Below are 6,023 nucleotides of genomic sequence, written 5' to 3' on the forward strand. Positions count from 1 at the left end.
ACACTTGCACACACACACAGACACACTCACTTACTCACACTCACACACACTTACTCACTCACACACACACACACACACACACTATCTCTCTCTCTCTCTCTTTCTGAGCGGATGCTGTGAGTGAGTGGGCGGAGTCAGCGTGTGTGAGTGAGACTGCTGCGGTATGAGTGAGTGTGCTCTCTTTTTCTATTTTCTTTCACTGTCTCTGCTTATATATATTTTTTTTATACTTTTGTTTGAAAAGAAAGCTAGGAAAGTTTAAGGAAGGGGTTTTGGTGTTGTGGAACGCTGTTAACCAGCGTTTTGCTGGTCGCAATGGCAAGTCCATGCCAAACAAAGTTTGAGCAGCTTTCTCGAAGGCATGGGATAAAACTCGCGCCTATGATGAACTGCTCTGTGGAAGACTGTAGCCTGGCTGTTGGTGAAGTTGTTGGTTTTGACAGTATTATGTCAGCTTCACGAATGAACAGTGTTGTTGTCATTTTCCTTGATACAATTGAGAAGGTAAACAGTGTAGTTCAGAGCGGAGTAGTACTTAAGGACACTTTTACTCCAGTAATGCCGCTGGTTCAGCCGGCAAAAAAGAAAACACTGTTGAATGTGCCACCTTTCATTAAAGATGAGCTCTTGGTTAATGAATTGTCAAGACATGGAAAAATTGTGTCCCAAATGAAAAGAATTCCACTGGGGTGTAAGTCGCCCTTGCTTAAACATGTTGTATGCAATTACATATGATCTTAAAGAGCGATATGGATGAACTGAACGTGTCTTTTAAATTCAGAGTTGATGGCTTTGATTATGTCGCATTTGCATCGTCTGATACTATGAAATGTTTTTCCTGTGGGCAATAGGGGCATGTTCGACGTGCATGTCCTGAGAGAGAAAATGAATTATTAGACTCTGAGCCGGGCCCGAGTAGGGAAACAGTGTGTGATAGTAATAGAGAAATAGCGACTGATGATGATGATGATGATGGTAATGTCGTGGGGTGGAAACACAGAAAGTGAGAGGAAAGAAGCCAATACAATGCTTATTGATGTTGCAAGGGGGAATACAGAGAAAGGAGAGAAAGAAAATAATACAGTGTTTACTGATGTTGCGGGGGAAAATTCAGAGAGTGGGGAGAAAGAAATTGCTGTCACTGTTGAGTCTATTATGGAGGAGGAGATGGTGACCGACATTGTTTGTGATGAAACATGTGAAAAACATGTGAAAAATGTCCAGGTTGAAGATTTTTTTGCTGACCGTAGAATGTTTATCAACTCAGTGACAGTGCTAATGAGAGGTGAAGGAGGGGAACAGTTTACAGTGCAGGAGATCTATAGATTGAAGAAACTTGTTTCCAAACTGAAATTAGAACTACAAACTGAAGATGGCTTTGAAACCACATAGTCTTTTTGAAATCACATAGTCGATTTTAATTTTACAGAGAATTATAGAGTAGACAGAAATCACATTGAACCTCATACTGCTTCAAGTCGGGTTTTAAATGAATTAATTGAGACTCACAGTTTGTGTGATGTATGGAGGGAGCTAAATAATAATGTAAGACAATACACATGGGTACATAACAGAGAAAACTTTATTTCCTTGGCCAGGTTGGACAGGTTCTATTGTTTTAGGCATCATTTTAATGTTGTGAAAAGTTGTTTTATTACACCAACTGGTTTTTCTGATCATTGTTTAGTACCATGTAATGTATATATAGGAAATGTGGAGTCAAAGAGTGCATATTGGCATTTTAACACCTACCTGTTAAGTGATGTGAATTTTAGAGATGTTTTTATTTCCTTCTGGAATAATTTTAAACTAAGAAAGTGTTATTTTAAAAATTTGTGTGAGTGGTGGAAAGATCGAGGTGAAAGTATTTTGTCAACAGTATACTTTCAGGTTGGTCTTGGTTTTGAGTGTTCTTGAGTGGTTTTTGAGTGTTTCCGAGATTTTTTTGAGTGGTTTGGTTAGGTTTTGGGTGGTTTTGGTAGGGTTGGTCTTGGTTTTGAGTGGTTTCTAGTGTTCTTGAGTGGGTTTGAGTGGATTTTGAGGGTTTCTAACTGTAGGTTATATAGACAAATGGTTAGGGGAATGAAACGTCCAAGGTTCAAACCTAAGGTCTGAACCTGTTTGTGCTCGGTCCATCCGTCCACTGACCACTAAAGACCCATCCAAGCCAGGCCAAGTTCACAAGCACGCATCCCCTCTCATCCTTACATCTGATCATGGGCACAACCTCCCGACCCCTCCGAAAACCAACACAGCCACACAATGGCCCCAAACATTTCTCAACCACATGAATCATGTTCCAATGAGCAGGTGGGAATTTTCTTGACTCAAAGTTGTCCTGAGGGCAGAAATGTTTGTGATTGGTTCAATCTGACAACCAATCGCAAGAGGGGAGAGAATTGCAGAGGCGGGGCCACCATTTCCAATCTCAACCGTCAAAAAATCCCTCCGCGGTGCGCAGGCAAGAGGAACTGGTGGTTATTATTTCAAAGTAAGTTTTTTAAAAACAAAAACGTAATATTCTCGAAAATGGAGCATTGTATGTGCACCTATGTGTGACCCCCCCTGCTTTCATCATAGTATATCATAGTATAATTGTGCAGCTTGTAGCTTAAGGATAGGCTAGCCAACTGTTTCAGAAGCAAGCTAGTGTTGTAGCTTGCATTAAAATGTTGCAGTGGCTGTCATAGATATGGTGGCTGTTGCCAGCGGTTCTTATCACAAAAATGTAGAAGAACAAGATAATTCAGAAAAACGTCACCTTTAGGGGTGTAACGATACGCATATTCGTATTGAACTGTTCGGTACGAGGCTTTCAGTTCGGTTTTCGGTAGGCTGCGCATTTTCAAACCGAACGGTTCATTGGACCATTTTTCCTGCCGACCAAAATTTCGTTATTTTCAGATGAGCACGCTCATAATGTAAGAGATGCCGGCGCGACCACAACATTGCCCAACATCAAATGGCAAACGTAATGCAAGTGGAACGAAACTGCTCGTTATTGTGTGGTTGAAGGACCGTTTATCAGTTTGGACCAGTGCAGCGCGAGCCGATCGTGATCATGCGACACTGTCACTACACAGCGCTAAGAGATCCAGTAAAGAAAGCATTTGAATTCGCCACAGAAGTAATAACATCGCTGCAAGATCTAACGTTAGTGAGAAACATTCTCATTTCTCTGTTATTAACGGATCAATAATGCTTTCAAGTAACATTACGCCGGTTTTATTTTGACATTGTGAATACAATTGCTGCCCTCAAATGTTAATCTGAACTAAAAATAAACCTTTAACTACTACAATATTACATTTCATTTTTTCCAATGAGCTTTTTTTTGTTTTATATGCTCGATGTTAAATTTAAATTTGTATTTATAAATTTAGTTAAATTTATAAATTTGGCTTTTCTTCATGACTGTTTAGTCTCATCTGGTCCCAGGGCAGAGACCATTATTTTCCACAATTTTGTCTCAGGGCAGGTGAATCCCTCCTGGTCTCAGGGCAGAAGTCAGTCTAATTTATAAATTTGGCTTTTCTTCATGACTGTTTAGTCTCATCTGGTTCCAGGGCAGACAGATATTTCTAGATTTTGGCTTTTCTTCATGACTGTTAGTATCATCTGGTCCCAGGGCAGAGACTATTGTTTCCCACAATTTTGTCCCAGAGCAGGGGAATCCCTCCTGGTCTCAGGGCAGAAGTCATATTTTTCTCTTCTCAAGGCAACATAGTTGGACAAAAGGGAGTCAGCTGTCTTCTCTGGTCTCAGGGCAGAAGTGGTCTTAGGGCAGGATGGTGAATCCCTCCTGGTCTCAGGGCAGAAGTGGTCTTAGGGCAGGACGGTGAATCCCTCCTGGTCTTAGGGCAGAAGTGGTCTGAGGGCAGGACGGTGAATCTCTCCTGGTCTCAGGTCTGCACTGATCCCAGGCTACCCTGCCCTGGCTTAGAATTAGTTTGAGGCCAGTGTCTTTTCCTCCATTTAAGTTTTGCCTCAGGGATGTAAGTATCATAGTTTTAGGTATTCATAAGTATCCAATTTAATGCTTCAGCAGAAATACATGTTTTTAATTTTTGTCTTTTGTCTTTGCCTGTAAAGGGAAACTTAACCAAGCCAAATGAACAGTAAGTTATTCAAAATTATTTTTTTCCTAATCTATGTTACTCATTGGCATCATCTGCATACATAATGATATAATTTGCATACATCCGACCAGGTAGAGCACATTCCGGTACTTTTTTTAGTTGGTGTTTTTAGAACGATTAGACACATGGACAACACAAGGTCCGAGCACTTGCAAGATTGTTTTTATGTAATAGGCCCATGATGAGGTTGTAGCCTACCAAAAATTTGTAAGAAGTGAAATAATGAGAAGTGCTGGCGCTGCTGTAACATGAAACATCATTGCCATGGCATTCAACACAACTAGGCTATTTATAAATTGTATAATATGTGGCCCCGACTTGCCTCAACATAGTACATGTGTCTAAAACTTTTGCCCATATGCTCTAGTTGCCCGTTTCAGCCTAGTGTGACATCACTAACTCACAGATAAGCACTTGAAACAGAGCGCTGTTAGACTGTGTATTTTGATGGTTATCACCAAAACAACATGTGGAACCAACACATTCAGAAGTCGGCAAAAAAGTCGCTAGTCGATAAATGTGAATTTTAGTCGCCAAAGATTATAAAAATCGGGGGGAAAAAAAACTAATTCGCCTAATTGCCAACACTACTTTAAAGTAGTTTTTGTATGCTACATGTAATAGTTGATTGGATTACATTTGTGCCTGTTAGCCTAAGTAAGGTGACTTATTTTGGGACTTTTATTTTCTTCACCCATGCAGACTTAGAAACACTGAAGTCCCAAGGACTTCATAGTGAAGATGTCCTTGGGACAATTGGGCCTTTCAAAATCTTTCTGGGTAGTTTGGAGGCCCTTTTAGGCCCATTTGAACTTCCAGATGAGGTAATTTTCTATTTCTTTAAAAAAATTATCCTCTTTCCCTTCACCTTGACTCTATTGTGATTTATTGCAGTTTATATATACATATACATATATATATATATATATATATTACGGAAGCCCTGAACCGCATGGTGGAGAAAAAAAAAAGGAAACTTATCTCGTTATTTCGACATATTAAGTCGTTATTTCGACATAATAACTCGTTATTTCGACATAATAAGTCGTTATTTCGACTTATTATGTCGTTATTTCGACTTATTATGTCGTTATTTCGACTTATTAAGTCGTTATTTCGACATAATAACTCGTTATTTCGACTTATTAAGTCGTTATTTCGACTTATTATGTCGTTATTTCGACTTATTTCGTTATTTCGACTTATGTCGTTATTTTGACTTATTAAGTCGTTATTTTGACATAATAACTCGTTATTTCGACTTATTGAGTCGTTATTTCGACTTATTAAGTCGTTATTTCGACATAATAACTCGTTATTTCGACTTATGTCGTTATTTCGACTTATTAAGTCGTTATTTCGACATAATAACCCGTTATTTCGACTTATTAAGTCGTTATTTCGACATAAGTCTCATTATGTTAAGGCTTGTGTTAAGTTCAGTATGAGCCACTAGAGGGCAGAATAAGACCGAGAATCAAAGAACGCATTGTAGTTTGTTGACCTTAAGCACTTTTACAAGTTGGTGCTCCAATTTCTCAGAGGTTTTGTGCTAATTGCCAGTATTGCTCTTTCATCCACCTTTTTATCTGTTTGATTTGCTTTATTTGTTAACTTTAAACAATCATATTATTGCCTGTTATTTTTTCTTAAATATTTTGCTTCATGTGCTTGACCTTTATTGTCCCGATCAGAAATTCTGTTTTAATCAACTTGGCTTGCACTGTGTTAGCCTACGACTACTACAGGTTCCACTACTGTGGCTATTATTATTATTATTTTATCTGTTATTGCTGTTGCTGTCCGTGATAAGAGCAGACGATTATGAAACCTACACTGAAAAAAAATGAACATGGCAGGTCTTTGAATTTACAAAAATGAAAC

General features: G+C 38.9%; 1 long non-coding RNA gene across 1 annotated transcript; it reads left to right on the forward strand.

Annotated features, from left to right (window-relative positions):
• Positions 1-1,227: 1,227 nt before the first annotated feature.
• LOC122143137 lies at positions 1,228-4,968 on the forward strand. Its single transcript, XR_006158983.1, has 3 exons — positions 1,228-2,491; positions 4,093-4,118; positions 4,842-4,968. It is a non-coding gene; the product is annotated as an uncharacterized LOC122143137 (long non-coding RNA).
• The last annotated feature ends 1,055 nt before the right edge of the window (positions 4,969-6,023 follow it).

This window comes from Cyprinus carpio, unplaced genomic scaffold, assembly GCF_018340385.1.
Source record: "Cyprinus carpio isolate SPL01 unplaced genomic scaffold, ASM1834038v1 S000000895, whole genome shotgun sequence".
Classification (NCBI taxonomy): domain Eukaryota; kingdom Metazoa; phylum Chordata; class Actinopteri; order Cypriniformes; family Cyprinidae; genus Cyprinus; species Cyprinus carpio.